Source organism: Lissotriton vulgaris, chromosome 6 (assembly GCF_964263255.1).
Source record: "Lissotriton vulgaris chromosome 6, aLisVul1.2, whole genome shotgun sequence".
NCBI lineage: Eukaryota > Metazoa > Chordata > Amphibia > Caudata > Salamandridae > Lissotriton > Lissotriton vulgaris.
The window spans coordinates 934764635-934779619 of NC_141694.1; the positions used below are offsets into that span (position 1 = coordinate 934764635).

General features: G+C 48.6%; 1 protein-coding gene across 50 annotated transcripts in view; it reads right to left on the reverse strand.

The window, feature by feature from the left end:
• LOC147708230 (uncharacterized) overlaps positions 1-14985 on the reverse strand; it is a 2035583-nt gene that overhangs the window by 229370 nt on the left and 1791228 nt on the right. The gene's annotated exons all lie outside the window — the stretch shown is intronic.

Consider the following 14985-nt stretch of genomic DNA (forward strand, 5'->3'; position numbering starts at 1 on the left):
GTAGGGTACACGCTCTAGTCGTCAGAAGGACGCTAGACGTGTACAAACGAGAGGTAATCCTTTCATTCTCCCTTGCCTAGCTGTCACCAGACTCGCGCCAGCACTCTGTGCGGTTCGTGGCCGGAGCTGCTGATAATTTTAATCACACCTCGTTTTGGATTTCATTTGTATTTCGTTTATTTTTCCTTGCTTTTAAACTGGCCTGGCCCTCACTTGCACTCTAATTTTGGTGAAAGTCACCGCTGTTCGGCGGGTCCACTTCCCGGCGTAATTTACTGCATTAGCGCCATCTTGATAGTAGACGGGGCCACTTTTCGGCGCCATTAGGTAGGGTACACGCTCTAGTCGTCAGAAGGACGCTAGACGTGTACAAAAGAGAGTCATGCAGACGCGCAGTGGTTACGCGCAGCGGGGACGCCTGATTGACGCCGGAGTTACGCCAGAGTTCAGCCCGTCTGCGCCCGTCCGCGCTGAGGACGGGCTGCAGGACGGACTGGATTCTGGGGCTCCTGATAGCTCCATTTTAGCGCCCCAGGTTTATTCTCTTCTGGATCTTTTGTCTTTTAGACCCCCTGCACTCTTGTGTGATCATCAGTTCCCTCCTAAGGTCCTGCAGCAGGTTCAGGTCTGTCCCGCGAGTAAAACTTCTCTCAAATCCGTCACTCAGCCTTTTAGGAAATCTGCTCCCTCCCCCCATGGTCAGTCGACCTCTCAACCCAGACAGGGATTCCTGATTAACGCACGCTCCCTTATTAAAAATAACGTCGCTTTTCATGATTTCGTAAGTATAAGGCAACCCGACTGGGTTTTTGTGACCGAGACATGGGCCTCTGATTCTTCTGGTCATGATCTTCTTTTGGTGATACCTGAAGGATATGCGCTTCATAGGCTGGACAGAGTACGGCGGAGTGGAGGTGGACTGGCAATCCTTTTTAGGACCACACTCTCCTGTACTGTAAAGTCTTTATCTGTCCCTTCTGATCCCTTTGAGGCTCTATATTTTTGCATAGTGTGTTCCCCTTCGATTTCCTTCACTGGAATCCTTGTATATAGACCCCCTGGATCTAGAACCAACTTTTGCTCTGAGCTTTTTAGAATCTTGGAACCATATTTTGGGCGATCGCACTTCACCATTCTTGGCGACCTGAATTTTCATTTAGATGATCTGGAAGCTAAAGACACATCCTCCCTGGTTAAGGCTTTGGAGGCCTGTGACTTTCTCCAAAGGGTACTTTGCCCGACCCACAGGGCTGGCCACACCCTTGATGGGGTATTCTCCAATGACCCTAGACTAACAGTCGGCACGCCCTTGCCGCTAGTATAGTCTGATCATTTAGCGGTACCGCTGTATCTAAACACTCCCCGTACTGAGGGTAACTCGGTTACCACTAATAAATGTCTCAAAAGAAGTTTTAGAAATATCACCAGTGAGGCTCTGGCCCCTTTTATCCAAAACATTAGCACCTCATCTCAGTGGTCGGTGGATGAGGCGGCACAGGAACTCTCTGATTCTATTACTAGAGCAGTGGATGTGTTAGCCCCTACCTCACTCAGATATGTGGCGCGACAAAAACCGACAGCCCCTTGGTTCACAGAAACATTGAGGCTCCTCAGACAAAAATGTAGAAGGAAGGAAAGAGGCTTGCGCAAATCCTGGGATCCGATCGATCGGGAGGCTTACAGGTGCCTGTTGCGAGAGTATAAAAGCAGAGTTATCAAGGAGAAACAGGATTATTTCACCAACCTGACCAGTTCTATTACCTCATCTAAAGAGCTCTTTAAGATCGTGGACTCCCTCTGCTCTCTTCAGGCACCTGACCCCGTGATAGCCACACAGGAACTATGTAATAACATCTCGGATTTCTTCTATAAAAAAATAGACGATATCTATCTGGACCTACAATCTCAGAGGAATTACCTGAGTGACGAGGATTCCTCTCGAGTGAAGCATTGTGAATCTTGGATTGATGATTCCCCTCAAATCCTTACTCATTTTCCTGCGCTTTCCATGCACGGTCTTAATCTTCTGCTAGATAGAACGAAATCAGCCTCTCCTCTGGACCCTGTTCCTTTGAAAGTACTAAAGGACTGTGGGGACAGCATTCTTCCTCCTATGCTGGAAATAATGAATGGAGCCATGGAACATGGTACCTTTCCTATGGCATGGAAGAAGGCCATAGTAAAACCTCTTCTTAAAAAGCCCACCTTGGACCCAGGTCTCCTGAAGAACTTCAGACCAATTTCTCTTCTGCCGGCACCTGCTAAGATGTTGGAGGCTCATTTGAACTGTCACCTATCCAGCTTCCTGGACTCTTCGGCGTTCTTGGACGGGTCCCAACAGGGTTTTAGAAAGCTTCACAGCACGGAGTCTGCTTTGACTATGGTTGCAGATAACATTCGCCGTAAAGTAGATCTGGGCCAAACCACCGTGCTAGTACTGTTGGACCTCACTGCGGCATTCGACACCCTGTCTCCCTCTACCTTAACATCTAGGTTAAGGGAGGCAGGGGTAACAGGGCCGGCCCTCAGTCTCCTGAACTCTTTTTTACAGCAGAGAGAGCAGCGTGTGATGCTTGGAGATTTCCTCTCCCCTGCCAAGTCCCTGCAATGTGGGGTGCCACAGGGGTCGGCATTGAGCCCGACCCTGTTCAATATCTACGTGGCCCCCCTTGCGAGACTAGTAAGATCTCAGGGGATGGAGGTGGTGTTGTACGCCGATGACACGCAGATTATGGTGTCCCTGACCCACTCTGTGAGTACCACCGCTCTCAACTTTAGGTCCTGCATGCAACTTGTTGCAGAGTGGATGATTCTCAACTCACTAAAGTTGAACGGTGACAAAACAGAGGTCCTGGTCTTTGGCAAAGACCAGGACATGTGGTCAGGCGAGTGGTGGCCTTCATCCTTAGGCATCTGCCCCACTCCTACACAATCTGCTAGGAATCTTGGTGTCATTTTCGACAACTTGCTCTCTATGGAGTCTCAAGTTAACAGGAATGTGGCCACCTGTTGGGGCGTCATCAAGACCCTTAAAAGAATCCTTCACTATCTTTCCCCACAGGCACGCAAGCAGATTGTGATTGCTCTTGTTGGCTCTAGGCTTGATTATTGCAACTCACTCTACGTCGGGGCCAACAAGGGGCTTCTGCAGCGTCTACAGGTCGTGCAGAATGCGGCGACGCGATTTGTGTTGGCTCTGCCATTGCTGTCCTCCGCTACTATGGCAAGGAAGAGTCTCCATTGGCTCCCTATCATCTCCAGAGTGTCCTTTAAACTTCTCTGCCTCACTTATAGAGCCCTTATGGCTGGCCCTTCCGATGCTCTCAGATCCCTGCTTACTTGGTATGTTCCGAGCAGATGTTTACGCTCTCTAGAGCTGAACCAACTGGTAGTTCCACGCTCTAGGAAGGTTAGATGGGGGAATAAGGCCTTCTCCATTCTGGAACCCCAATTATGGAACACACTTCCCTTGGAGATCAAATTACAGCCCTCATTTGATCTCTTGAGGAAAGCGCTCAAAACCTGGTGCTTCATTAAGGCCTATCAGTAAGTTTCTGTCTTCTGGTGTTAACAGCTTTATATTGAGTTAGGCGCCTTGACGCCCACTGGGCTAAGACGCGCATGTATAAATCCCACTTCATTCATTCATTCAACTACTGGACCCCTGACACCAACAACTTAGTAGACTCCTGGACTTGTGGACACTCCACCAGAAAGGACTGCTATGCTGTTGAAAGGACTGCCACTCTGCTGGACTATGTTGACTCCTGCTCTGCTGTGCTGACATACTGCACTCCTGCCTGGGAGTGAGAAGGACTGGACCGGCATCTCTCTACCACTTAAACCCAGTGTTGCTCAAAGGGCTTGTCTGCGTGCCTCCTGATGGAAGTCTCAGGGACACCAAAGATTTCCCCCTACTCTTCAACAGCACCTGGACTCTGCCATCTGAGAGTGTTGCCCTGCCAAGTGGTGCCATTCCAGGCCTGTGCCCTTGGAGGTGAGTACAGACTGCTGCAAGTGTAAGAATCCATGCATCGCTGTCATTGCTCCGGTCGGAATTGATGCATCGCCCTCGATGCTGACGTATTACTGCTTCAGTGATATCACATCGCCAGCTGTGTGGCTTGACGATGTTGCATCACCTACAACAGAAGCGTTTGATGACAACACATAACTGAATGCATGGCTCGACAACGATGCATCAGCTATGAATCCTATACTTCTGCGCCGACTCATCACCTCCTGTTCCACGCATCTCTACTTTTTCTACGGCGCAACTAAGGTACTTTGCAGTGGGACAAGTTTGTCCCTGTATCCAGCCCATGCTCCATCATGGTTAGCCTCACCTTTACAATTTGTCCTGGTCAAGCAGGACCAGAAAGACCTGGTTGGCCTTTTATGCTTTTAAGCACTATACTTCAGGATAGTCTTTAAAAATGCATACCTTTGGTACTACTTATTGAATGTTTGTCATTTATGTCTTGTTTTGTTTATTAAATTAAGCTCTGATGATCTGTCCCAGTGTGGTACCTTTTCTGTGATGTTTTCGCACGTTAAGCCTGACTCCACTGAGCGACACTACCAGAAGGTGACCATTATAAATGATGGGTTAACCCAAAAATCGTTTCGACTCGACTAATGCACAGAGGGAACTTTGTGACTGCAGCTGCTAGTCTACCTATGGTTGACCCTTCTTGTCCTGAGGAAGACTCGCAGCTGAGGTCGCAAAGTTCCCTCTGTGCATTAGTTGAGTCGAAATGTCGAGGCTCTCCACCCACACAAGACCTGTACCCGTTCCCCCGCCCAACATTTCCTTGAAAGTACATTGGTTGCTTGGTTATTCTAACAAAAATTCCTTGTGAAAAGTTTCTTGTGAACAGATGTTCCTATTGCGGACAGGTCTTGATCAAAACTGGTCTTCTTACAACTAATTATTGAAGTATTGAAATTGTTTTCCGGGAGGAGATTCGCGGGCAACCAAGATGGCCGCGTGAGCTCGGAGCTCCGAAGACCCTCCGATCCTCCGTACTAATCCTGTCACATATCCTCTCCGATTCTCATGAAATATTGAAGATGAACCGACGCTGACACGGATTCCGTTGTCCGATTCCAAATCCGACGTTCCTGGGTGCAGTTATACCGTGTGGAAGTTCGCAGACTGCAAGGGGACCAGAACTCAAGCCGGGGCCTGTGATTGCGAAATTGCCAGATGGAGGTGACGAGGCACGGATTTGGCTGCTCCGGCTCACTACAGAGCTAGCGTAGTGGCGGAGTGAGCGTCTGCTGGATGGAGTGCGGGATAGGTCGCCCCGAACGCAGGTGAACTGGTGAAACCCGTTGTATCGATAGACAAGGTGGCCCGGGGACCAATAATGGCTGGCAAGGGTGGAACTGATAAAACACTGCCTCGGTCCAGCAGGAAGACTACGTACTCGCAGTCCAACAACATGGAGCGCTACGCTCAGCCGAGGGGCTCGCCTGGTGCCTCCACGAGACCCAAGGACCTGCATCGGGAGGTGTCGCCTGAAGTTCAAGAACCCACGCTCCGCGACATCATGAGCGCCATTGAAGGCATGAAGGCCGAGATGCATCAGCAGCACGAAGTGATGGCGCTCAAGGTGGACACTCTGGCAATTGACGTCATCCTGATCAGAGCAGACTTGGGAAAAACGAATGAGCGAGTCAAGTCGCTCGACATCAAGACCTCTAGCCTAACAACGGACGTCTCGGATCTGCAAACCGAGGTCCATAACTTGAAGTCGACCAACGACCTTTTTGCGCGGAGGCTTGAGGATTATGAGGGTCGGGCCAGGCGGCAGAACGTCCGCATTATTGGTGTGCCGGAGGGGGCCGAAGACTCGGCTGTGGACCTCTTCGTTGAAGACCTGGTCCAGAACCATCTGGCCCCTAAAGGACTTAGTAAGTTATTTTCCGTGGAGCGGGCGCAAAGGATGCCTGGGGGTCGGCCGAAGGAAGGTGCCCCCCCAAGGCCTATCATCGCCCGCGTGTTTAACTTTAGGGACCGTGACTCCATTTTACAGGCCTCAAGGAGCGGTGGGCCTCTGCAGTTCCAGAACGCTGCCATCAACTTCTTTCCGGACTTCACCCAATCCGTGCAGAAACGGAGGCAAAGTTTCATGGGAGTGAAACGAAGATTGCGGGACATGGGTATGAAGTACGCTATGCTGTTTCCTGCCAAACTGCGGATCGAACCTGACGGCCGGGCTTTGTTTTTTGACTTGCCAGAGGTGGTGTCGAACTGGCTTGACACTTTGCCCCAGCGACGTGCAGACACCGAGGAACGATCGGAAGAAGCCACTGGCGGCCAGGACCGGCAGGAATAAGGATTGGCTACTGGACTCTTTTTTTGACAATGGGTCTACCACCAGCTGTTTGGTTTGGTAATCCTGCACTCGTAAGGGGGCTTCCCCTGCATTTTTCTATTTGGAGGGTGGGGGGGGATAGGGTCACCTCCTTTCTCCTCGGGGGCTTTTCGTAGATTAGTTTTCTAGGGGTGACAGGCACACTGCGAGTTGGGTGGGCTATTTAGTCTGATGCAGGGGTGCAGGGTGGGGGGTGGACGGGTTCTTTGTTTTCGTTCTTGGGTTGAATTTTCTGATTCTTTGTTTCCTTTTTGGCGAGGCACTTGGTTGTATGATTCTGTTCATGTAATGGCGGCGCCCGTCGAGGGCGGGATGGGGTGGGATATCGATGATGGGGGGTAGGAAATTGAATGTTCTCAGCTGGAATGTCAACGGGCTGGGGGACCGTATTAAGAGGGGTATTGTACTGCAAATGTTTAAGAGGTGTGTGCCGGATGTAATTCTGTTGCAGGAAACTCATTTGGTGGGGAACACATGCCATGCACTTAATAGAAAAGGTTTCAAGATGGTGGCACACTCGGGGTTCTCCTCAGGTTCCCGGGGGGTGGGGATTGTGGTATGTTCGGCCCTCCCTCTGGAGATTGACTCGAAGGTGGTCGATGAGCAAGGACGCTACGTCTCAGTCACTTGGAGGTGGGAGGGGCGTACCTTGGCTCTGGTTTCGATTTATGTCCCCCCTGGGTTACAGACGGACACCTTCAGGGATCTTGGGTGCGCCATTTTAGGTCTTCCTGAGGGGCTGCTTCTTCTGGGAGGCGACTTTAATGCAGTGGGTTCGGGGACACTGGATCGGCATCCATCCAGAGACCTTCGAGGTGCGCAAACCTGGCTCCCCGACTTCCTTGATACCTTCGGACTTGTTGACTGCTGGAGACTGTTGCATCCCACCCAGCGTCAATACTCGTTCCACTCGGGGGCTCATGGTAGCCTCTCCAGGATTGACTATGTTCTGACATTAGCGGCCCACGCTTCGGCGGTCTCAGAGGCCAGATTGATGGCGAGGGGCATTTCGGACCATTCTCCGGTCTGGGTGTCCTTCGATTTTGACGTTGGAACGGTCGAGAGGGTGGCTCCGATAAACCCGTGGTACTTTCGTGATCCCAAGACTCGTGGACTCCTGGCCAAAGCCATGGAGCTCTACTTCTCCGAAAACACGGGCTCGGTTGCCTCCACTGTCTCCTTATGGGAGGCATTCAAGACTGTCCTGAGGGGGGAGGCGTTCTCCCTTATTGCTGAAGTGCGGAGACGCAGGGACGTGGATGTGGTGACTATCGAGTCCGATATAGCGACGATTGATACCCAATTGGAGGCCGGCCCGACGCCGGATCTCCTGCACACTCTCTCGCTCAAACAGTCTGAGTATCGCTCCATCGTTAGGGAGGCGGCGAAGGCCATGGGTAGGGAACAGCAGGGGCGAATTTACGAGGTTGGGGACAAAGCCGGTAAACTTATTGCCTTGCTAGATAAGAAGTAGAGGGCTAGCCGCGTGGTCCCGGAGGTTTTGGGGGAAGGTGGCGGGGCTGTCACCGACCCTAGCGCTATCGCTCTTGCCTTCGCGGATTACTTCTCGTCAGTTTATACCTCGTCCTCCGAGATGTCGCTAGAAGAGTCTGGTGCCTTATTGCAAGACATAGAGGTCGCGTGCCTGTCGGATGCTGATAAGGAAGATATGGATCGGGACATCGCGGTGGACGAGATCGCTCTGGCGATTCGCTCCATGCGGTCCGGCAAGGCTCCAGGCCCCAACGGTATCCCGGTGGAGCTATACAAGATTAAACCTGACCTCGTTGCTTCGCCATTGCGGGCTAATATTCCTTGAGGCGTGGGAATCGGGTGCCCTTCCCCCCGATCAGAGGCTGGCCACCATTGTGGTCATTCACAAGGAAGGGAAGCCCAGAGATCTGTGTCGGTCGTACCGTCCTATCTCGCTATTGAATGCTGAGCCCAAGATCCTGGCTAAAGTGTTAGCCAACCGGCTGGTTGGAGCGATAGCCGATTTGGTGCACCCGGACCAGTCGGGTTTTATTCCACATCGTAACACCGCCCTCAATCTGCAAAGACTTCACGGGGCCTCGCGAGGGTCCGTACCCTTCAGGAGCCGGCTGTCTTGGCATCCCTGGACGCCACGATGGCCTTCGACTCCCTTGAATGGCCATATTTGTGGGCGGTACTGGAGAAGTTTGGGTTTGGCCCGGGGTTCATTGGATGGGTCAAGCTCCTATACGCTAACCCGCTTGCCAAGGTGGTGGTTAACGGCCGCACATCGGCTCCATTTGCCCTTAGTAGAGGCACCAGGCAGGGATGCCCCTTGTCCCCTCTTCTGTTTGCACTTGCACTGGAACCTCTGGCGGCGTGGTTGAGAGGGCATCCGGACATTAGGGGAATCAAGTGGTCCCCGGGCTTTGAAGATAGGGTGTCACTGTACGCAGACGACATCCTCCTGTACCTCACCTCGCCGTGTATTTCCCTGATTGTTGTGTGTGACGTCCTGGGTACCTTTGGTAGACATTCTGGACTCGTCATTAACTGGTCGAAGTCTCATCTATATGTCCTGAGGAGTGGGGTCCCGAGTCTCCCACAGGACTGTAATATACAGGTTGTGAGACAGGGGTTCAAATACCTGGGCATCTACATCTCTACTGACCCCACGGTACGATATACGAACAACTTGCTCCCCCCTCTTGCGGGTCTTCGGCGTGATGTGGAAGGAGGGCGGAAGTTGCCGCTTTCCTTGCTCGGGCGGGCGGCATTGTTTAAAATGATGTCCCTACCTCGGTTTATGTACGTGCTCCAGAATACCCAGGATCTGGTCCCGTCGGGATATTTCAGAGAGGTTGAAGGCCTCCAGCAGGCCCTGCTCTGGGATGGCAGGCCTCGCCTCGCCATTACCAAAGTGACTCTCCCATGGTATGATGAAGGGATCGCGCTGCCTGACATCCGCAGATATTATTGGGCGTCTCAACTGGTGGCCATTAACCACGGCTTTTATGGGCCGGCCGTTAATCCGGGCTTTGCCATGGACCGGTGGCTCCTGGGTGATGGGAAATACTACAGGGCTCTGTACTCTAGGTCTCTGGATGGAAGAATGACAGGTCCCACTAAAACGTCGGTTCATATTTGGAGAGCGGTGACGAAGGCGCAGGGATGGAAAGGCAAACTCACAATGGTGACTCCACTCTATGACTTCGATCTGCTGGGTAACTTATGGCACACAAAGGGGTTTGACCGCTGGGACTTGATAGGCATCTCCAGGGTGGAAGACATGATGACCAGGGGTCAGATCAAGCCATTTGAGGCACTTCAGAGTGAATTTCAGCTGGGGGAAAGGGAGTTCTTCAGGTACGCTCAGTTAAAACACGCCTTCCTAGCGGCTAAACCGGAAGGTGAACAGATCCCCGAATCTTCCCCATTGGAGGATAGGTTGCTGGACGGCTATATGCCCGACAGCGCTATCTCACTGACCTAAAAGAAACTCATTAACGTTCGTACGGACCTTCTGCTAGGGGTTGCGAGATCAGTGGACCCGTGATGGGATTGAGTTGGACGACGAGGATTGGCAATGTGCGATCTCGTCTCCGAAGGAGGTGGCAATCCCGGCCAGACTGCGACGCGTGCAACTGAAAATCCTGCATAGGGTTTACGTCACTGGTCCCTGACTGGTCCACATGGGTCACTCTGCGGATGGTCTCTGTAGACGGGGGTGTGGTTCCCTAGCGACATTCATGCACATCATATGGGAATGTAGGGCGGTGGCTGCATTTTGGAGGCGTGTACACGTAGTGATGGGTGAAGTGACGGGTGTTGACTTGCCCGCTGAAGCCCGGCGCTGTTTACTAAATGTATGGGGCCCCACAGACTACACCAGTTCACAAACTCAATGGGTCACCCTAGGCAACATGGTGGCTAAAAGGGACATTGCACAGAAATGGGGAGCAGCTCTGCCCCCCACAGTAGAGACGTGGAAGGCTAACATGGACTGGTACATGTTCCGGGAGAAAACTGTGTATGTTGCCAGGGGTAGGCCCAAAAAGTGGAATAAGGGGGCCCTGGAATGAATATAGAGGTGATATTTGCCTCCCGCCGGACGCAGCGCCCTTGGAGGAGCGATTGTCCCCTTAGCCCCTGAGTCCAGCTGCTTTAGTCATATACATTGTCCTGTCACCTCCCTCCCTTCGATGCCCATGTATGTGACCTGTTCATGTATCCTATTCCATGTACAGGCCCATCCTGCCCTGAAGTAGGGCGATGCCATACTCATTTCCTTTGCCTTGCCTTTTGCACCGTTATAGGTGCCTTTTTCGTTGTTGTACTGTTTCCTTTCTTTTCATATTATAAAATAAACCTCATGTGCTCCTGTATTGTATTCTGTGTGCACCACTTTACACTGCATAACGTCTTGCTGCCAAGCCTTCGGGATGTATGGCTGAATAGCTGTGTACTACTGTGTTGTAAATAAAGGTTTTCCAAAAAAAAAAAAAAATTGTTTTCCCTTGAACCTATGATTTTCACTGTCACTACCCCCACTATCACATCCCACAATCCCCCTCTTCATGCAACCTATTACTATGGTAAAAATCGTATTTGAGTTTAATTGAAAAATAAATGTTTTGCAAATGATATTAGCTTCTCTGGCACAAACGTATTTTGGTTGTCTGACTTAGTGCATGCATTTCATAATATGTTATTTTGATTGCAAATTTGTGAGTGGCTGTCCTAGGCCCTCTTTGGTATTGAATACCAGTGTTGTAGTTCTTCGCACAACACATAATCTTTTGATCAGTATTTAGATTATGTTGAATGAGTTAGTACCAGAAGTTGAGCACAGGTTAATTTAGGGTGTGTATCTGACTTACTCCGACTAGGATTGTCATTTCTGCTTGGACAGGGTGCATATCCCTGCTAACTAGAAACTCAATTTCTATCAACAGGTATTTATATTTTGCTGTGTGTTTCCAGAAAACAGCACATAATTGACTTTACTTTTCTTTAACTGACTACAAAAAGAGAGGAGTTTGTAAAAACGTGCCTCAATGTTAAAAAAATAGACAGCAGAAGATATAGTCTGACATTTAACCTCTGTCAGAAGAGAAGCACATTTGTCATGATAAATACAGAATTTAAAGGACTCGATATTTATTGCTTGCACTTTGGCGACCATTAAAGATTGGATGGCGACCTACTAGTATGGCTTGACCCACAGTTTGGGAAACACTGTTGTAGTGCATTCACAGAGGAGAGTTTTTGACTGTGGACAGGCACAAAAGATTCAAAGACAGAACCAATAATCTCTAATATGCTCTTTGTCAGCAACAGTCTTGGAGTGCTGCCTTTAACTGGACTATATTGGAATTGTGAAATTGTATGTCAATTACTTTTTCATTCACATAGATTTTGGTTGTGTCTAGAAGGACACCAATTTATTGAAGGCTTTTACCTCAAAATAGAGGTCACTATAAAGGGATAAGATTAAGGAGTGCCAGAGTATCCCACTGTTATTCTCAGCACATCCACTACGACATCTTCCAGCGCAGTTAAATAAAGATGGGGATTAGGAATAATTGTGTTTCCATCTAAGTAAATGGTATAATATCAACCAAACTACCAAACTTCTAAAACACTATTAAAAGAAGAAAAAAGAAGAAGTCACTGCCATTTTGACTAGGTATCAAAAATGTATGCTAGGGGAATGCAGCATCCCCACAAATGTCTGCTCTCGTGTACGAAGCTTAGTAGTTTCCAGTAGCTTTTGGAAACTAACCTTCATTGCACTGTATCTGCAAGAGCGCCATTCAAGCATTAACACCACTCCCAGTGTAGACAGACCTCTTGTACTAATCTATTTCCCTAACACGTTCTTTATTCCTGGAGTCTGAGTATTCCATTTTTGGCTGGTGGTGCAAATTGCTAAAACAGTAATTACCTTGACTTTCTCAGCTGATTATTCGGTTTTGCATTTACAGCTCTTTTCATAAAGTGAGTGTGATAAAAGCTATATTTAACACAAAGCCATTATTTATCATGTGTGCCAGCAGCAACTGAAAGTATTTTAATCCCAGATTATTATACTTAAGAACATCAATTATATTTAAAAAAAATAATAATTTTTAAATGACAACATTTTGCAAATCTTTGTGCTTAACACCTTCATATGAAACAACGTATAAATAGCAAACTTTGAGTCTTGGAGGTATAGAAGGTATCAGCTTCATGTACTGCTGAAAAAGGAAAAAGTGAATTAAGGTGGAAGGCACAGGTTAGGAAAAGGCTAGTAGGCATTGTGGTAGCCTTAAAAATGGAATTAAAGATAACAGAGGCCCCCCATTTTTTCTTATGTGTTTCCTCCTTTTTCTCAAATAGGTTTGAATTAGAGCATACAAATAAGACGGTGCTCTCTAAGACTTCAGACATCCTCACAGAAGGCATGGTAGGATTATAGGGTGTCTCTTTCCCTACTCCTTACCTTCTTTACTCTTCATTCATGGTCCTGAAGAAGCTCTCTTGGATCCACTAGGGACCACTAGATAGCGCGAAACATGTCGACCACTCACTTTTAACACACCACACTAGATAGTCACACGGGTTGAGAGAAGTGGGGATCTATTTGTTTTTTTCACTACTCCACCAGCATAAGAGCATCTCCATCCCCGTCCAGATTTTAACTTAACCCTGAGGACCCTCTAATAAATCTATTGGTGTACCCACAGGTTATTTTACTCTCACTCATTACCTTCACTTGGCCCACACATCCACATGCCCAACTGCGGCAACTCCTAAAAAGATCTCCATCAAAGAGTCCTCTTTGAGGGCCCCTTGGGGGACAGCAGTGCCACCCCTACAAGGAGCAGTGCTCAATGATGATGCTTTACACTCGCAAGGGTGAGTGAGGGCACAACAGACACAGGAGTATCTTTCCTCATTCACTCACACTCATACCTTGTTGTTGGAGACTCTTTGTCCTATTTTAGAACCACAATAGGCTGCAACCTTTCCACTCCCCTTTTAGGAACTTGTACCACCATTAGTAATGAACAGAGGCCTCCCATCTTTCTAAAGCAGATTGAAAACGGCTTGTAGTAGAGGGCCCAGACTGGCTGATATGGAGTATGTAGGGAATAGACCCTCTGCAAAGTATATGGTAGAATCTTGGGAAAACAGGAGGACATTTACATGCCTGTCAGCAACTTGCTGGTGCACTGTTATGCTTACCTCAATTAAATCTAGGTAGTTTTAAAAGCTCGATATATAAGAGCTGAAAAATGTGTTTTTTTAGATGCAGCGAAAAATTGCACGTCGTTTGCGTTTTCAAAATGTTAATGTTCATTTTAATTGGCTGTCATCATTTTAATAGGTTTTGTTGTTTGACTTTAAAACTGTTTTTTATAAGATATGATATAAACCATCATAAAGATGCATTTGGAGGCGCATACACCCACCACTTAGAGGCTAAAACAAGAGGCAACCTAATTCAGGGACTGACAAAGGAACACCTGCATATCCCCAGGTCTGGGGCGGGGGGGGGGGGGGGGGGGGGGTTGGTGAGGAGTTGGGGGGTTAATGAACAACTCATTGCATAACGACCTGAAGTTACCAGAGCTCAGGATGCTTATGTGATATTACATTGCTCCTGTGGTTAATAACACTAATAAAGACATTTGAACCACAATGATGCACTTGCACTTTTGTTGAACATAGAATTTTTAGATGTGCATATGCCCTAGAAAAATGTAAAAAAAACATGCTTGGATAAGTGAGACAAGAGATTAAGTTATTTTAGTGCTGTAACGTTAGGGGAGTGGAGATTGTATGTATTATATGGCAGTTTAATTGCATACTAGCCAGGTTTACAAGTAGGGAGGGGGAGAGGCATGTAAGGTTTACATACAAGCGCCTATATTTAATAAAGTTGAACCTGAACGTATAAATAGTAAGTATCCATATTACATTAGGTTTAAATTTTTGAAAGTGTGCTGGCAGCTCAGAAGCTCTATTATGGCTGCAGCACCATACCACGATGACCGCCGATCCACTGAATTTGGCTGCATAGACACTGTGCCTTAAAAGTTAACGCCTTGGTTGTTGTTGACTGGAAATCCTGCCAGTCACTACGCAGCAGTCTAATATTGCATCATGAGCCACTGTACAGTGGTACATTGTCTCCATTAGTCCGAGATCAGAACTAGAATGACAACACCTGGCAGGACGCACACCTGGCAGGACGCTGCTGTACTTAAACTGATAGCCTTGATAAAAATGTTATACAATCTGACATTCACGAAACGTCCATCTCGCTGAAGAAGCGCAGCAGTGAATGATAAACAGCTGGTCACCATCCAGAGCAAGCCACATGTAACATTAGACATACATTATTTGGCAGTAAATCGTTTTCGTTTATGGTGCGGGACCTGTGTAAGCATAAATTGAGCGCCCTGGTTTACACCCCCCCCCCCACCCCCCTCGCTGCGGGCGCCCTCTGCTCCTCACAGTTGCATAACTAACGGGTGACGAAACATATGCTCGAATGCACTTGATGCTCTGTATTTACAAACCTATAGATGGCACGACAGCTGCGTGTCATGGCTGGCTAGAGCTATTAGGGAAATGG